Genomic DNA, 18687 nt, shown 5'->3' with positions numbered 1-18687 from the left:
CGTGAGGTAGTCACGATAGGCACTAAGGCTACTGGAAGTAAGGACAGCAGGTCCTGCTCTGTAGTGGTGTGCTTGTGTTTCCATGTATTTTCTATTTCGAAAAGAGGGCAGATTCACTTTACCTGGATTATGAGTGCTCTATCTGAAGAGAAGGTGAAACAGGGACAGGGCTGGGGTACCAGACTAATAGGCAAACAGGAGGCACCCTTAGCCTCTGCCCTTTGCTGGCAGCGCTGGCAAGGTTGCCATAGGCTAACTGGAGAAATAGCACCAGGGGCATGTGATTTCCTAGACCAATTGGAGGCCTGGATTTCACAAAGGGATTGTGTGGAGGAGTGTGTAGAAAATAGGTACCTGCAAAGCTACTTGTGCTTTCTTTTTTAAAGGGTTATAAAGCGAGGGAAGGACAAACAAAATAGAAATCCAAAAAAAGCGAACTCCTTGCTTTTTCAAAGGCTTAGGAGAGAGAGAAACAAATAGAAATTCAAGTAAAAGCAAACTCGTTGCTTTTCAAAAGGCTCAAAAGAGAGAGGGAAAATAGAAATCAAGATCAGACAAATCAAATGGTAGGAAACAAGCAACCCCTTACAACACCACTCACCTTCAAACACAAGACAAAGCCCTTCCCGTTCCTGCCTCTGCTCTGCAGAACTCGGGGAGGGTCAGGTGACTTCTTGGGGCTATATTATAACTGGAATTTGCCAAGGGATAGTGGGATATGCCTCAGCACACCTCCTGACTTGAACTTGGCTGATGGTCCCAGCAGTGAGTTGCCCTGCTGGACTCATTAGTCATGATGTACTCCTACCAGATCAAGACTTAGAGTTCCACCACTTGCCCAAGGAGGTCTTGTTGGTAGGATTTTATTTTCCACTACCTGGTGTAACGATTCACCTACTCTTGTCACTCGTCCCCAAAGGGAAACCCCTTTCCATGAGGCTAGGGAGGTGAGGTCGCTCCCCAATAGTTCCCCCAGGGGTGGTTTAATGCGGGAGGACCTCATGGGGAGGGTCTCGCCCTATGGTGACAAGGACAATCACCTGGGGTACAGCCTATTTAATGTTGTCACTTAATGACTTTTCCTAACCCTCCCAACACACATGAGACATAAAGATCATTGACTGTGTTAATACTGATACAAAGGGGCCCCCCACGCAGGCATGAGGATTCAATCATTAACAGAGTCAAAGGACTCTTGCAATCCACCTGGGAGGAATGGATATAAAGTATTAAAAGCAACCAAGGACAATCAGATGTGGCAAGCCCGCCCACAGAGTCAAGCGTACGGTGAAGGAAGCAGGAGAGGGACGCGGAGTACACCTGTGAGCAGCAATGGGAGTTCTCCATCGAGTCTGTCACTGCACACCCAAGCTCACAACCAAGAAAAGGAAGTAAGCTGAACTGTGCAGGGAGATGTCATGCCGCAGATCCTGGCACGGAGAGAATCCCAACCAGCCGACAGAGCTGATCCCATCTCAGGAAGTGCCAGCAACGTATCTAAAGCCCCAAGAAGATAAGGGGAGGTATAGGAGACCCAAAGGGGACATGGGAGCAGGCAGGAAGGACACTTGAACAGCTTTGCCTCAGCCCAGTGAGACCGAATCAGTTATTGGATCTAGACAGTATCAGTGGTCCCTTCAACACCATCTTCCTCATGACTGTGGTAGAAAGAAATCCATTAACCAACAGGAAAGGGTCGAGGACCCTAGCATGAATACTAACAGGTTGGGGATCCAATCAAGAGTGCCAGAAGGGTCAGGGACCCTAACAAGAGATGAAGAAGCATCTGGGTGTCACACGCCGTATCCAAATTCCATCCTGGCGCTTGTGGGAGAGATGGCGATTACTCCGCCATTGAATGTTCCATTTCGGAGCGTGTATTTCTTTGTCAGCGGTCTAGTCTTTTTCTGCCTCCTGTTTTGTTTCCTGACTTAAGCCCCGCCCCTCCTTCCCTCCAGTGCATTGCAACCCATCGCTTTGCTACGGGTGACTACGCTGTGCCGGCTTGTGTACCTTCCGTCTGCTGTTGCTCGCGGGTTTCGTCTCACTTTCCTTCTGTTCCTTCCCGCTTTGCTCTGCTTGTCTGCTCGTCTCTTTCATTCTCCCGCCCTCTCTTCTTCGTCTGTGCTGGCTTCGGACACCGTGCCTCTGTCCGTCTTTGCCGCTGCTCGGCTTCCCCTCTCTTACCTTCCGCTCACCACCTTTCCCTCTCGCTCCTTCTTTTACTTTGCCTGTAGCCTCTTTGATACTCTTGTATTTTTTTCCTTACCTTTGTGTTTCCTCGCTGGTCCTTTCTGATTTCTGCCTTTTAGTCTATATCTTCCTTTTTTCTCCCTGTAATTTTTCCCTTGGTTTTCTCCTGCCATCGGAGTGCTCCTGCCACGATACGCTCCTCTGTTCCAGTTTGGGTTCTTCAAGAACTTTCTCTGCCACCTTCCTGAGACTATTCCTCCTTCAATATGAATTGGATTACCGACCTCCATTCTACAGAATAACTCCCTGGATCATTCAAACACCTCATTTCAGGACTGCTGACAAGAGAGTTTTTTTTTAGCTCATGCTTTTTTTCCCCTCAATCCGGCCCTTCTGGAGGGGGGTCCCCTGCATCTCTGTTCTACTAGAGAGACAGGGTTGCTTCCTTCTGGGGTCGGCCATATCTCTACTCCAGAAAAAGGCTGCAAAAGAAGAAAGGGCAAAAGAAGAAATCGTCCTCTGAAGAATCAGGTGAGGAGGAGTGGGGTTTGGAAGAGAGTGGAATAACCGAACTTGAAACTGGGACCCAAAAGCAGATACTGAAAGCATCAGGGGAAATCTTCCTCATTGAAATGGGAACAAGAAAACCACTGACCATCAGAGAAGGGTTTGGGACCCAAAAGCAGATACTGAAAGTATCAGACCAAATCTTCCTCATCACAGTGGGAAAGAGAAAACTACTGATCACCAGAGAACGGTCTGGGACCCCAACAAGATTTGAAACTTTGCTTAAAACAAACCAGAGAGGCAAATAGTGCATCAAGCTGAAAGCAGGTAGAAAGTACTGTAGCAAGGGAGGAGAAGGGAGTCCTTTGGTTATGGAGTTTTAGATAACTCCATAGGCATCATCTTTTTATTGTTGTGTCACACAGACCCTTAGTGCAGTGACACAGGGATGTCCTTTGGACTTCCCAAGATTTAAAATACCTTCTCTGGGATGACCTACTGTTCCCCAGAGAATATAAAGTTAAATTGACTTTACTAGTCTTTTTAAATTCAAAGACCCAGCACACACTATCATCCTATAGAGTGCTGGAGGGGTTACTTAGTATCTCCTATATATAAACACTCTTGTAGCTGTCAAAAGCTGCCCTTTCCTATTGAGGTGGCAGTGGTTTTATAACAAACTACCATGATTTTTCCCGACCGTAAACACCAGTAGCTAAAAACCAGGGCCGCCATGTTGTTCAATATGACGCCCAAGACCCCTCTGTAAAAACAGACTCAAGTCATCTTTTTTCGCCGTTTCTTTGTGGAAAGGTCCTCCTGGTGGTTAACTCTGCATGCCAAACCAGGTTTGCTCCCTTTGTTCGTGAGCCTTTGGCAGGCTTCAGGACTGAAGTCCGGCCATGGCCTCTGAGTATCTGAGGTGGGCATGACGTGAGGGAGGTGCCCGAAACTCCCTGTGCTTGGACTCCTAGAAGACCCAAATGCACTCTGGCGGGATTGGCTGGCTGACTGTCCGGCAAGGACAGCCTCCCTGGTGGGTGAGTGACAGCTAGGCTGGAATGAATGGGAAAAAATTGTTTAAAAGGCGAGTCTCCAGGACTGGAAGGCAGAGTCGACCACTGGAATGAAAGAACCGAAGACGAACTGGAAGAGGACGGCTGCTGCAACTACTGGACCATTGGTTTGCCCAGTGAAGCCCTGCTGCAACCCTGAATCGCCAGATCTCCAATCGACAGAGAAGCTCCTTCAAGGACGGCATCTTCCTTTGAGTTGGTGGGACCTATCAACTCAGCAAATGTCTGAATACCATTCTCGGAGCTGGTTAAGGTTTAACCAGGGAGAGGGAAACCAGTTTCTGTTTGGAAGCCACAGCTACTTGAGATGAAGTGACGCCATTTTGATTGATACGCCGACGATCCTGCACAGTGCAGGAGTTCCCCGTCGTCCTCCCTCTTGTCCCCAAGACTGAGGCTCACGAACAGCAAGATTTGCAGGCACTGCCAGGAACCAACGTCTTCAGCTGCATCTTTTTGTTTCACTTTAAGGTACTGTGCCATCCGGGTGAGAGAGCCTAACTCTTGCGGTGAAAGTTTGTGAAACTTTCCCAACCTACAGGCCTAATCAGCTTGTGACCCAGCATATCGTTTATTTGTCATCTGAACTACTTCTAAAAATTTAAAAAAAGACTTCTTCATATGTACCACAACTGTGCTGTCCTATCCAAGAACACTAGACTATTGACTTTGGCCTGGCCTATTGAATTGAACTGACCCTCCTGGTACATTGGACCTTTGCATTATCTAAAAGAAGAGTTTTCTAAACCTTTGTACAAACCTATGCTTTTTATTCCTATTTAAAATAAGTGAAGAGCCATTTTCTCCTTTTTCTGGGGTGCTCAAACTGTCCCTACAACTTAGAGTTTTGTACTGTAGTATATTGGTGTTTTATATTGAGTCTATTTCTACTGGTTAATGTTTTCTAAATGACTGTGTAAATAAATGTTTAAGTATTTTTACCAAGAAACTTTGAGTGTAAGTGTCTACTTGAACCACTGTGACTGTGATACTTCTGTATAACTTCTTCTACTGCTCACATTCCCTCTTGGGATAAGCCTGGCTGCTCAGCTCGCTACCACAAGTGTTTGGTACAGACTTATACCAAAGGTTGGTTTTTGCCTACACCTGTAGTCCTAATTGTGTGTGGTGTTCCCAGAGGGAACTGCATGCAATTCTGCCTAACAGGATGTATCCAAGAAGCAGGAGAAAGGAGCCATTCTCCTTGAATAAGGAACATTCTGTTAATTTACCTTTTAGCTGTAGTGTGAGGGATAGAAGTAGGTTGTGACACAGGACGGTGGAGATTAATTTCACGGACATTCTGACGGACCCTTTAGTATTAGCTTTGAGGCAGGAAAACCCCTCTTAGAAGTTAGGGATAGTGAGGACCTTGTTCTTATATAAAGAAATGTCTATAACCAAAACCATGCCACCTTTGTGTCAGCTTCCTTCTCCCACATCCTTGCACTGGGTATTTGTCAGGCTGCAGTCATTATAACCCCCAGCCAGGGGTATCACTCTTTGATTGAGCCCACCACAGGCTCAGCTTAGGCTCTCAAGGATCTGCAATGCGTCTTTAGCTGGCTCTGCTGGCTTGCAGCTACCGCCACTCTCTGGGCTAGAGCCACCGCTGGGCTACTCTGTCACTCTTTCTCCTCAAATGCTGGCTCTTTCCAGCTGTCGGAGCATAGTGTCCAGGAGGCTCCTTACCCTGGTCATTTCTACAAGTGTTAGCTACTTCATGCTGTTGCTTGCTTATGTTAGATAATAATGTGTCCCACTTGACTTGCTGACCACAACTTCATTCTGTCTCCCCTACTACTCCTCTCTCTTGCTGAATCAGGAATGCCACCCTAACACCCACACTACTAGCTTGTTTCTGCCTCTTTTTATATGTTGGTTTAGGCATTAATTGGCCAGATGATTGCAGTGATTTGGGGGTCAGTTTCCTCTTTTGCTTAGTGTTCTGTCATTGGTATTCAGTTACCTGTTCCACCTACTGCACTTTGATATAGTTCAGGGTGTGTGCGTTTGTTCAATTCGGCCACTTCCCCAGTCCCCATGGTCTGATAGCTGAAATACCCTATCAGCCGCATAATGGTGGTGACCGTCCCTCTATAAAGCCGTCAGAGCTGCCAGTACGTTTGTGCACCTATTGTGAGTTTTTCCGAACAGAGCGTGAGTGTGCACTCCCTCTGTCTGTCTGCCTCTCTCTACCTCTCCCTCTCCCTCTCTCTCTCTCTCTCTCTCTCTCTCTGTGGCTGCATAATATGTCTCCATGTGGTGATCCGCTTCAGGTTCTGTGCACCCAGTGTTTGCTCGCTAAAGAGACTCACTCTCTCTGTGGCTTTTCAAGTAGACCCCTTCCCTGGGGCTTGTTCCCTCATTCCCTCCAAACTGTGATACCCCTGAGCACTTTTCTCTACTCCTCATAAAGTACATGTCCTGGTTGTGCACCTTGTGGACCAGTCTGTGAAGGGGTCGGTTGTCTGGATTTGAACAGAGCATCTGAGGGAAGATTGGGGGAGCCCCGGGATTCCCATATACCTTTTCAAGGGGTTCCATCATATAGCCAGTGGCTACTCTGGCCCAGAGAGTTTCCCAGTCCCCCTTTATGGATGATTCAAAGGTGACTCCCCTCCGTGCAGAAGCCTCCAGGTAGTCAAACGTGGCCATAACCAAAGAATTGGATGACTGCCAGAACGTATGATTTGAGGCAGTTCAGTTGTTGGGACTTGGGTTCTTAACCCTCAGCCCAAACCCCCATACCATTAATTTGGAGGGCTTGAATCAGTGACATGTTGATGTATAAAATAAGATGTCCACCCAAAGATGGAGTAATAATAACCCCCTGAAGAAATTGCAAGGCTTGCTAATTCTTCCTGGGTTCAAGGCTTGCTAATTCCTCCTGGGTTCAGATTATTAAACATTTGTACCATTGCTAAAAATTTGAGCAACTGCGCGCATGGCCAGTTTTGTTGCTAGTGTAACATTAAATGGGGTAAGCATGTTTTCACCCAATCCTCATCACATACAGATTTTTGCAATTGAGTAAAATGGTTTTTCCCATGTTCTACCATTGTTTTAGGGAACAGAGCAAAAAGGTTGCACTCCAAATGTAGCTAGGCAATTTTACATAACATTTTGAAGCAAGGCAAGGTGTGCACACACATTATTTTTTCATTATTTCGGTTTATGCAATAAGAAAAAAAAATGCTTTCTGACTCCCACAGACTGGCACTCAGTATCCACGATGGTTCCTTAGCCGAGACGCTGAACATTTAATCATTTTGTCTCGAAGCCCAGCTGAAACCCCCACAAAGATTTGACAGTTGATACTTCCAGGAGCAGAAGGCTCCTTTGCTTATTGATGGTGCTCTCGGGACGAAAGTGTCCCTCCCGTAGAGAGGTCTACTTGTTGTTGGCAATCACAGAACCTTCCAGACCCTGCCAGGAATAGAACTTTCTGTTAACTGGTGCTGGTTCATAGGCAAGCCTGGTCCCTCACCCGATGCAGCATAGTGTCGAAAACTTGACTCCATATTTTGGAAAAGGTTGGCTGGCCATGAGGCAATCCAACGGTGTTCTGGGAGGGGATCCTGTGTGTCTAAAAAGTGTTCATCACCTTAGGCGTATGCAAGAAGGGTGTTCCAGTAAATGTTGGTCAATTGGACGCAGGATAGCCTGAGATGTCCCCATGTTGGTTTTCACAGTTGGCATGTCAAGCATGTAGGTGGGGAGCATATATTGGTTGTACAGATCATTTGGGGGCATCCTGGGACTGAATAGATTAGTTGTTATCCTCATCTTCTCAGGTTGACCTAAACCTCCTCCTCTACCATTAAAACTGCTGTCACTAAAACGTACTGTTACTTCCCGAGTACAACAAAATGGCCTCTATCTGTGTTCTTAGTCCTTTGTGAAATACGTCAGGGGCCAGTCAGCCTTTGTGTACGGATCAGACAGCTCCTTTGTACCTGGTTTCAGATGTTTTTTTTAGGGTTTCCCATGTTTGGACATTTCCCTGGTACCCAGAATGAGCATACTGACTTTCTACATGATTGTGCCATATTCGCATACAAATGGATTTATCATGGCTATGCGGTGGTTCCATTAACCCATGGTGAATATCATCCTATCATGAGAATGTGGTAATGCCACAAACCCAAAGTGAATCCATGTTCTGGACCTACAACAATCATTTTAATAAACAAAGGTGTTTTTCTCCATGCAAAGGTGTACTACCTGGAAAACTTCAATTTCCTTAAAATTAGGAGTTTGTGCCCCGTTCATTTTTTTTATTTAATTTTTTTTTTAAAGACTGTCTTGCCAGCTGCGCTCACTGCTTCTATACACCGTGGTCCCACTTTTCTGACCATCTAAATTCATATGAGCCCTCCACAATATCACGTATCTGACCATATGCAGCCTTCCACACTCTGCAGGTTTCATTCTATTTCAAAAGTCTGCCAACTTTGGCTCGCCATGTGTTTTGAACTACAAATCCCATCATCTGAAGCCAACAGGGTAAGCTCCTCTACAGCATACACAGCTAAACGTATTGCTCTCAGCCGTAAATTTCTTACTCCCACAAATTGTATTACTTTGGCTAGAGCGCTTATCTTAACGAAACTGGACTATTGCCACATCCTTTTTCTAGGAACTTCCAAAACTAACATTAATAAGATCCAATTACTACAGAACAAAGCCCTTAGAGCGGCACTAGGCATAAAGAAATCCGAACATGTATCCAACATCAGGAGAGAAAACCACTGGCTGCCAATTGAAGCTAGAGTCATATTCAAAACACTTAGTGTCATTCATAAATGCATCACAAACAAAGCGCCTACTTACCTCAACAACACCATCAAGAAAAAAATCTCCTGCAGAACACTTAGATCCAATAAACTGGCCCTCCTGGAAGTACCACACTATAAATACAGTAGAGCAGGAGGAAGTCATTTCAAAGTCTTCGCCCCATCGCATTGGAATACATTACCAATCATTATTAAAAATGAGGACACCCTACCAGGATTCAAAAAAGCGCTGAAAACTTGGCTATTCAATAAATACTAACCCATTTGCATGTCCATATGTATTGACCATATGTTGGTCCAGTGGCCACTATTAGGCCTGCATTTATTGATAGATTCTATCTGTGATCACATTGCCTGACTGCTTGTAACTCGCGTATAAGAAATGTTTTTATATGACTATAACCACAACATTGTATATAAAATGTGTTAATATACTTGCAATTCGCTGTGATACCTTCGGGTCTGGGCGAGTAATAAATGTAATAAATAAAATAAAATAAATAAATAAAACAAAGTCAATGATGAGGGATCATGGGTATCGTAGACTAAAACATCTGCAGAGCTGCAGGTTGCAGAGCCATGCAACCAATGCACTGGCCATGCAGACCACATTGGATATTTCACTGCAGCCACAAACAGCTAGAGTCTCAGCCTCCCACTTAGCCAGGATTATAGGGTTTGGCCTCCACGTCTGTCTATGGCGCCCAGTTCTATCTTTGATTTTGCAATGCATCTACTGTGTTTGTCTGGGGCCATTTTCTTTTCTGATACTGTTACTTTTCTGATACTGTTTGTCTCCCAGCAGTTCTGGTGGAAGGTGAACCTCCCTCTTCAACAGCCCAATATCTGTACATATTGTAGTGCCAAACTTCAGCCATAACATAAATACCTCCTCTATTGTAATTCAACCCATGGGGTAGTTAATGATGTCTCTTAAATGTCTTGTAAACTTTCTTTATTGAGAGTTAGCTTGTGTTAATATTTCTTATCTCTTTTTTGGTATGTTGTAAAATCTCAAAAAAGAAAGTCTCTTAAATGTTATGTATCGAATGACGCCTCTGCATCGATGCCCTTTTATTCCCAAACACTTTGAAACTACTTTACTGCACATCCTGAAGGCACAATATTGCAATGGGGGGAGAGGGTGGGGGACAGGGGTGTTTTCCCTTGCTCTATGGCTCCTCCCACAAGGGAGAGAAACTCCTGGGCCCATTGCATCCTCCTGTTCAATGTAAATATCCAGGGATTTCCACCAACATTAATAAAGTGTGTTTGTCTCTTCTGATTTTTACAAATTTCCGAAGAGAATGGATTTGAGTGACATGGCAATGAGGGTCCTCATTACGAGTTAGTAATTCACTGCTTAGTTATGGGTTTTATTTACTCACCATTCTGATCAGGGTGCGGGGGTAATACTACTTGCGGTAGCAGCGACTGCACCATTGCCACCAGTGTGAGTGGATCTAAAAGCTTAATTCACGAGCCACCGGTTTGCATACCCTGTGAATTTCCCAACACAAAATCAGATGGAGTGCTAACACAGGTGGTATTGGGAAACACCCCCTGTTTCACCATTCTCACCATACTTATGGGGCGCCAATGTATTCGCAGACTTTGGTCAAGCAAGGATTCGAACTCGGGGCTCGTGCTTTTACCGTTGGCGATATAGCCAGACGCTAGCCCTCATCTGCTAACCAAAAATGGTTGACGGGTGACCCATGTGCAGGATTTAGCATTGCTAAATGTAACTGGCTGCACTGTGTTGGGGTCTGTAAAGTGCTTCGAAATAGTTTCTGTTTTTTGGGCACTATGATACATTCGTTACTATCTAAAATAATACTGATGGCAACAATTGATGTTAGTGGGGGAGGGAGGCTGTTCTTTGAAAGGTGTCAGACGCGATGGGAGCAGTTCGCAACGTAAGTAAGACGTTTACAGGGGCTTAGCCAAAACAATGCAAAATATTCAGAGAACACCAAAAAATAGGTCTGACAAAAAGAATCATGCACAATAAAAAATGCGCAGAAGGGATGCTTTCTTTTCAGAGCGCTTGGACCCCAGGATGTTTCGATGGTATCTCTCATGCATCTGCCACATTTACAACATGTAAAGTATGTCATATCAAAGAGCTTTGATCTTCGAAAAGCAGTAAAAAAATGTAGAGACCCAGATACCTATATATATGTATTTCATAACAGCCGCTGAGTACTGATAAGCATCTCACCTCTTCTCAAAAGGGAGGCGCCTGCAAAGGAGCCTAGCAAGAGTCAGAAGCAAGTAACCGCAGGCTGGCAACATGCGGCAGTACTCGTAGTTTCCAACACTCGACGGAGTTCGAACAGGAAGCTCTGTTTTTTTTGTTCACTTTAATGTCAACATCAAATTCTCGAGTCTGCTTTTTAGAGTGAGATCGTTCAAAGTGCTGGAAGTCTCCAGAACAAACGGCTACTGGCCCGGTGAGACGTCAGAGGCGGCGTTCAGAGCAGCTGAACCTTCGTGGTTGTTTTGATCAGCCAAGGCACTGGATGCCGCGCGTTAGAAATGGAGGCCTCGCCTGTGAACGCGACCACAGCCAGGGGAGTGGTTGGTGGTGTGCTCTGTTTTTTCCTTCACACAATCTATAGGGAATACATCCCTGGGTGTATCCTCTTTAAGTAATACTTTGACTAATACTTCCAAAGTAAGTAACTTTATAAAATCCAACATTAAGTTAAAATAAATTAAAAGTGTAAATAAATTAAAAGTGCTGTTTATTTCTATAAACGTATATATGTCTTTCTGTGGAAACAGCATGCTCCCTCTTACCTGTATCAATATGTCACCAAATTATAGTGGCACATGTAGGTAACTGCTCCTTAAATCTTCCCGACAGTGGCTCCATATTGCTACGTGCCAGCAGGAAGTTGTACATAACCCTGAATCACAGATAAGTATTTCCATGCATATATGACCTCGTCAGTGCCCTGCTCTAGTTCCAAGACCAGGAACGGGGGAAGGTCAGTCCGTCTACCAGGGTCTTCAGGCCAGTGCTGTGAGCTACCTGGAAATGGGAAATGTTGGGATTTTCAGAGCCCCCCTCCCAGCCACGGTCCTACCTAGGTCAGCCCCATAGGGATACCTAGGGTGATCATCCCTTTCGCCCACTCCGTAGCCTGGTGTAACACCTGTGATCTCAGTTATGCCAATGTATGGGAGACACACACTCATTCACAAATAATCACTGCTATGGTGTCCCAGCTCCGCACGAGAAGATTTCCACAGTGCGAACATCAGGATCGTAGAGCTGCACCTTTCCCCTGGAGTCCATTAATGTTTTGATTCAGCTGCCGCTTAGGGAGACATTATGCAGCGGGAAACTGCCAGTGCCGCTTGACATACCCAGAGCCACACACAGGAGGTGGGTCTTCCGCCTGACCTCAAGATGCCAACTGAAATATATTTAAAGCCAGAGGGCAGGTGAGGCAAATTAGGGAAATAAGCTAAAGCAAAAGGCTCAAAGGAAGGTCAGCTGATCTCCATGCTTTGTTAGAGGGACATGATCCCCGCATAACTATAAGAGAGCGGAAGCTGCTGACTAAAAGGTATTGTCATTGGGGATGATGGGGGCTGATACCAGGAGCCAGCAAAAGCGAGATGGAAATGTCAAGAGGAAAGGAGAGGAAGCCAGAGAAGAGCAAGGAAAGCAGAGAGGCCTGATTGAGCTGAAGAGCCAGTGTGAGCTGAAGGGCTTGGGAGAGATGAAGGGCGCAAGAGAAATGAAAGAACTTTGAAAATGAAGGGCCTAAGATAGTGGAAGAGCCTGGAAGAGCTGCAAGACCCAGGAAAACTAAGAGTTTTGAAAGGGTGGACATGCCTGAGAGACCTAAGGGGCCAGAGAGTGCTGAGAGGCCTGAGAAAATTGAGCAGACTAAGAGAGTAGAGCAGAAAAGAACTGTTACAATTTCCCTAAGCAGGCAACCCAACCAATGAAATAAATTCTGCAAGTGGAAGCAAAATCCAGCAGGGAACCATCTCTCTAACGTCTTAGTGAGCTGAACACTATATCCCTAGATGTCAGCTTGGTACTATAGCCCTGGGAGTTATCATGACTCATGCTTGATATCCCAGAGACAATAGTTAGGCCAAGAAGCATGCTGAGTTCTATATACCGGAGACTGTCTTGTGTGTCCAAAGCGTGCTGGGCAATGTACCCCTCAGACTGTATTTAGGTGTAGAGAAGTATGCGGAGCACTGTATCCCTGCGACTGTGTTTAGAAGTGGGTTATAAAGATGTGTGAGGGGTAATATATCCCAGAGACTCTAATTGGGGGACAGGAATCGAGCAGGGCGCTATGACCCTGTGACTGTGGGACAGAAACCAGAAAGCAAAGTAGACAGAATCAAGGTTCCTGTTAGAGAGGAGACCTTGATGCTGTAGAGTGTATCCCAACCCGACACCTTCTGTTTAGATTGTTCTGAGAGAACAACATCTGTTTGCTTTTAGGAGAATTCCCTAGGACCTATGGGCATTTATCTCCTTTATGAAACCTATTTTATTTCTTGTATTCTTTGGTCGGCACACATCACATCTAGCCACACTTCTACTGCCCACAATACTTCTACAGACCCTGCAAGATTGTTGACTTCACACCTACACGTCGCTAAGAATGTTCTCTGCCTATCCAAGACTGCCTTGAATTATGCTATAATATATCTGCAAAGGACCATCAGAGATGCCTTCTCCTTCATGATGACTAGGTTCTGTTTCCCTTTACACTTATATTCATATTGTATTCTTATTTTATTTTATAGGTTTGTAAGGTATCCTCTCATAATGAGGCCTCAAGGCATCTGGCAAGATGGAGTCAGGGAGAGGTGGGAAATTAGTCGACAGCCTGGGTGAAGACTCAGGCCTTCAGTTTACTATGAAAATGACAGAGGTTTGTAGAGTCAAGAAGAACCTAGGGCTCTAGCAGAAATGGTAATCGCCTCTAACAGCAAATCTTCTGCCTCCCAATGAAGATGTATTTGAAATGCGTAGGATCCAGCAAGTACTCAGAGATAGGAACTCGTGGGTTTGGGGGTAGATGCCAAGTTCAACATAATATGGGTAATAATAACACCAGTTATTACAGTGCATATAAGCGTCAGTAATCGGGCATGAAGAGATATATAAGAACACAAATAATTGTTAATCTTTTCATATTATCATTCGACACTGGAGGACCTGAGGATGTTTCCCGGAGGGCACATTTAGATATTGAAGCATGTAGGTGAAAGGATGGGGCCTTGAGAGGACTGTGCCTGTTCATGGGATGGTAGGTGTGGCATAAGGGCTTGATGAACCTTGAAATGCCTTTTGGAGAGGAAAGATTTCAACCATGTTAGGCTTCAAGGGTAACATGAGCCAATGAAAAGAAATGTTCTTTAGAATGTGGTTATCCATTCTTCCGAAAGTAGTAGAGACCAACAGCGCACATTTGTAAGATTCAGTCATTTGATTCAAACAAATGCAACCACTGCAACCATGCGCCATTTTTCAATTGCAATCCATATTGCATTGGGTTAAAAATGTGGTTAGTTTCTCGATGAGAACGGAGCGGTTGGGTGTCTACCGATTAAATCCCTTTTTCCAAGTATGGGATGGTTTCTTGAGTCCTGGTATGATCTAGGCTAGTTTCAGTATACATGAGAAACTGAGGTTACAAGGGTGAGAGTTGCTTGTTGTGAGGAGCCAACAAGTGCACAAGGATCAAATAAAGGCCAGACATGACATAGGTTTCCCAACCATTCCTTATTCAGATTCTGATGAGGACAAATCAAAGCATCAGGGCTAGGAATGTACATAAAAAGGACTCTGTCGTGGTTGGAATAGTCACACACTAAAGTAAGCATAAGGGTCTATCAGGAAGGTTCACACGGTCTAAAGCAGAGGTTCTGCCAGTTTTTTTGTCAATGTCAGGCCCTGGTCCTTCCCTGGGGCTTTAATAAACAAACAAAATGCAGGGTAGGTGCTGAGTGTCACAAATCAAGCATAAAGAGCTCCAAGGTAAATGTCTCTCACGGCTCAGTCTGTAGAAAATTCTCAGTCTCTGGAAATCTCCTTGGCAATATTCTTGTGCAGCTGGCATATGTGGTGGGTCCTCCTCCCAATTCTCAAGTCTCTGCTGGAGCCTGATGACTTCTAGACTTCTCATCACCTTCCTCAGTCGAGTTCCTAGTTCTACAGCCCCCCTCCCCGAAACTAAATTCTCTCTCCTCGACATCTCACCAGACTTTCATCCCTGAGGACCTTCTCTTGTTCCCTCCTTCTCTCTATCCTTATCCACAGGCTTACCTGCACCTACTCAAATCTTTGCCTCAGGCTTGTTACTCCACCCATGCAAGGCTTCCCCTTTCCCCTTGCATATTCTCTCAGTACAAAGGATATCCAACAAAGAGAACACATGTATACCTTTCTTAAAGGATCGTTTAGAAAGTGAGGGCAGATCTCCCAGTCTCCTTCTCCTGATCTTCCATTCTCCCGCTGATCTTTCTTGCCTCCTGTTCCTCACCTACTCCTGGCGATTCTTTGCTTCACTTCTCTATTCTGATTACCCTTCACTTTAATCCTGTCTTCACTCTTGACCATCTTCTCTTTAGGAACCTCCTCCTTAGGCACATCAATATTAAGGGCTGACTTCTTTGCCTGTTCCTCCAGGGCTCCTCTCATTATCTCCTCCCTAACTTCTTTCACCACCTACTGATTAACTTCACTCACTACTGCCTCCTTATCTCTCTCATCAACTTTTCCTTAAACACCTGTCTAGCCAGAGCTAGCTTGAAATACCCCTCTCCCAAGTTCCTGAATACTTCTCTCCCCAGTCCTCTGGGTTTCTCTCCCCCCAACCGATTCATTCAGCCTCTACCCAGCTTGCTGGGACTTCCTAACCGTAGTGCCCTGGGTATCTCCATTGCCCTAATCTTCGGGGTCTTTATCCCTCCCCAACCTCTTGAACCTGAGCTCCCAGCTTCTTGTTTATCTCTCTACCCAGCCTCTTGGGACTCTCTCCCCAGCTTCCTGGGTCCTTCTCGCACCCAAACGTCTTCCATCCCACCCATCAGCTTTCTGTATTTCTCTCTCCCGGCCTCCTGGGTCTTTCTTTCCCAAAGCCTTCTTGGTCTCTTTCTTTCACAAGCCCCCTGAATGTCTCAATCCCCAGCCTGCTGGGTCTTTTTCTTCCTGGACTTCTGTGTTTCCCTTCTCACCAGCCTCCTGGATCTCTCTCTCTCTCTCTCTCTCTCTCTCTCCTCAGGCTCCTGGACATTTATCTATATATATTACTTGCTCTCTCTCTCACCATGCTCCTGAGTATTTCTCTCCCTAAGCCACCTATCTTCTCCTCGCCCAAGCCTCCTTGGCCCTTCTCTCCCCATCCTACTTGGTCTCTCGTCTTGACCCAGTCTCCTGCTCCACCTTCTTCTGCACTGTTCAACAGCCGTCTCCAAAAGCGCACCCTCTCTGGACTCCCACAGCCTTTGGCCACAGACCCTTCCTTTTGTAGTGCCTGTGACTTCACCTGTCTGCCTCTGTCTGACTTTCAGGGAACAGGGTTCTGTCTACCTCTGCAATGGATATGGAGATTAGTTGATGGTCCCTGCCAGTGGGGATGGTTTATAGCTTTGATTTGGGAATAGAGATTGGCTAGGCCCTCTCCACTGGCAATCCTCCCTAAAATTGCCACGCCCTGGGCTCTCCCTCGAGGATGACTCTCTTAGGTCAACAGGTCTTATGTCTATGTTTGTGGATACCTTGTGGGGAAATGGTTCACTGCTTGAGATTTCTGTCTTAGTTCAGGTCCCACTCTTTCCCATATGGTTTTGTATATGCTTTCTGCACAAGTGTGGTGTGATGTGAGTCAAGCCTGCAGACACTGACTGCTCCATGGGATCATCTCTCATAACCCTTTGCTTTGGATGGACAGGAGCTTCTAAGGCAGCAAAATGAGACAAGCCACTGCCCCAAGCATTGAATGTTGAAAGTAGCCAAGGGATTCTTTCTTCTCCACCCAGCATCCCCTGACTTGTGATGGCACCTGGCCCCCTTGCAGACCTTAGATCCTACCACTAACTGATTTAGAGGAGACGTTGTCTTTGATTTTGTCAGTTTTAGATTTGAGTAAATCTTGCATCTTGATACACCATTCTAAAAAATGAGCAAACGCCAAGCAGTGTTTACATTGTGCAACTATTCTGAATATCTCTTTAGATTTGTTAATTGACTTTTGGAGGAATTGGGAGAGGGGACTTTTTTTGCAAGTTTTATTTCGTATTGATGTGGTTCAGACCTTCTTTTGCTTGTCTGGGTCCAGATTTATTCCATTTTCCTGCTTTCCTACAGACTTCTAGTTTTAGGATGAGCAGTTTGTTGAAGAATCAGCATCTGCTGGACACAGGATGCATGCAGACTTTTTTAGGAGAAGCTATTTTATCTAAGGTATTCTCAAGAGGGGTGTAAACATTGTCTAACAGACGTGATGGATTGTTGGATTGAGAAATGACCTACCATTTAGACAGATGGCAGCATCAAATGATGGAGGGATGATTCTTGAATCAGGACACACTACTTAAGAGTTTGACAGTGTTTAGAGGCCCGAGAGTCAGGAGCACCAAGAGAAGAGGGAACGATCGGACTAGCACAATGGGCTGATTGTAGTAGTAGGCAGACTACAAATAGAAGCAGTGAATAGGACATGACCGGTCTTTAGTAAGACCATTCCCCAACTGGAAATGCCCTTATTAGGTAGATCAATGGGAAAGGAAGAGGAGAGACAGTTTTAAGAATCGTCTCCTCGGGTGTGGAAATCTCCAGTGTGAGGATTCTTTTGAGTTTATCTGTAAAGCATGGGTAAAATCCAGAAATGTCTGGTTAAGGTCTCTGCCCAGAGGGCAATAGTTGGTGACAATAGTGAGTGGAGAAAAGCTGTGGCTGGGGAATATGCTCAGCTCACAGTCGCAAGGATAAAGTGTCTTGCCCAGTATTTTTAAAGGGTTCTAGCACTATGCCCACTTTTTATACTCCACACCATAAGGCTTGTGCCTGACACACTGCGTTATGGTTCAGGCTTACAGTCCCTTAGTTCACTGTGAGACGCTGGGTGCCCTTCTCACTCTCTCTCACATCTCTAACTCCTCTCTCTCTTTGTATTTTCTTCTATATTTTGAATATAATGTCTGCCCCATTACCAGGGTTGTCATCAGACTCTCACACTAAAGGTTAAAAAGCCCCACTCAGGGGGATATGGTACCCCCCACGTGTAGGTGCTTCTCTTTGAATTTCTCTCTCCTCCATCCTCTCACGCCCTCTCTTGATCTCCCCTTTAGTGGTTACAGTGCCCGTCTCAATCAGGAAGGATATGGTGCCCTTCACATCGCAGGTAGGTCAAGTGTTCGGGAGGTCAAGTAGCCCTGCACATGAGGACTGTCCTCAGGACGGTCCAAAGATGAAAGGTTATCTTTTTCAGGAGCTTGTGTGTTCCCTAAAGTAGAACCCTTCTTGGTCAAAACCTTTCTCGAGTCCTTCTGCAACTCAAATTCTGTAGGACCTTGGCTCTCGTAGGACCAACCGGCTGCTGGGTGTCCAAACAGCCCTCCTGTTCTACATATGACTGCTCGTTCTGACTCTCGTCCTTCCTTCTACAGACCTTAACTTCTTTCCTAGTTTCCCTTCTAATTAGTGATTAGTTAAAAATGGTAAGGTTTTCCAAGCAGTCTCCATATTGGTTAAGATGGACGATGGGATCCTCCCGATCTGGCCTTGCAGTACTGCCTGAATCTTCATGCGTGTCCCCTTTGCTGCTTTCTTTGCTGCAATCTCTTCTAATGCGTGCATACTTATTTCTCCTTGTGGCAATTAGCCACTGCTACAGCCTCTTCCTCTGACTTGGCTCCCAAGTGGAGTTGATGGGTCCAGTGTCAGACAGTATCCAAGAAAAGGGGTTTAGCTAGTGGTCAGAGCTCTCCTCCACACCTTCCCATCTTTCACACAAGTTGAGGTTCTCCAGGACAACTCTCCTCCCTTGGCTTTCAGATTCCATAGATTTCAGTAACAGGGGTATGCGGAAGGGAAAATGATTGTTCCCAGGATCCAAGCT

The 18687-nt window shown here is 45.5% G+C and overlaps 1 protein-coding gene across 1 annotated transcript in view; it reads right to left on the bottom strand.

Annotated features, from left to right (window-relative positions):
- The window catches only part of LOC138581314 (phosphatidylcholine:ceramide cholinephosphotransferase 1-like), a 716924-nt gene that overhangs the window by 104342 nt on the left and 593895 nt on the right, over positions 1–18687 (bottom strand). The window lies entirely within an intron of this gene.

Source organism: Ambystoma mexicanum, chromosome 3p (assembly GCF_040938575.1).
Source record: "Ambystoma mexicanum isolate Mex_15411 chromosome 3p, UKY_AmexF1_1, whole genome shotgun sequence".
NCBI lineage: Eukaryota > Metazoa > Chordata > Amphibia > Caudata > Ambystomatidae > Ambystoma > Ambystoma mexicanum.
Note: the sequence above shows the minus strand (reverse complement) of the source record. Positions and strands in the feature narration are given on the sequence as shown.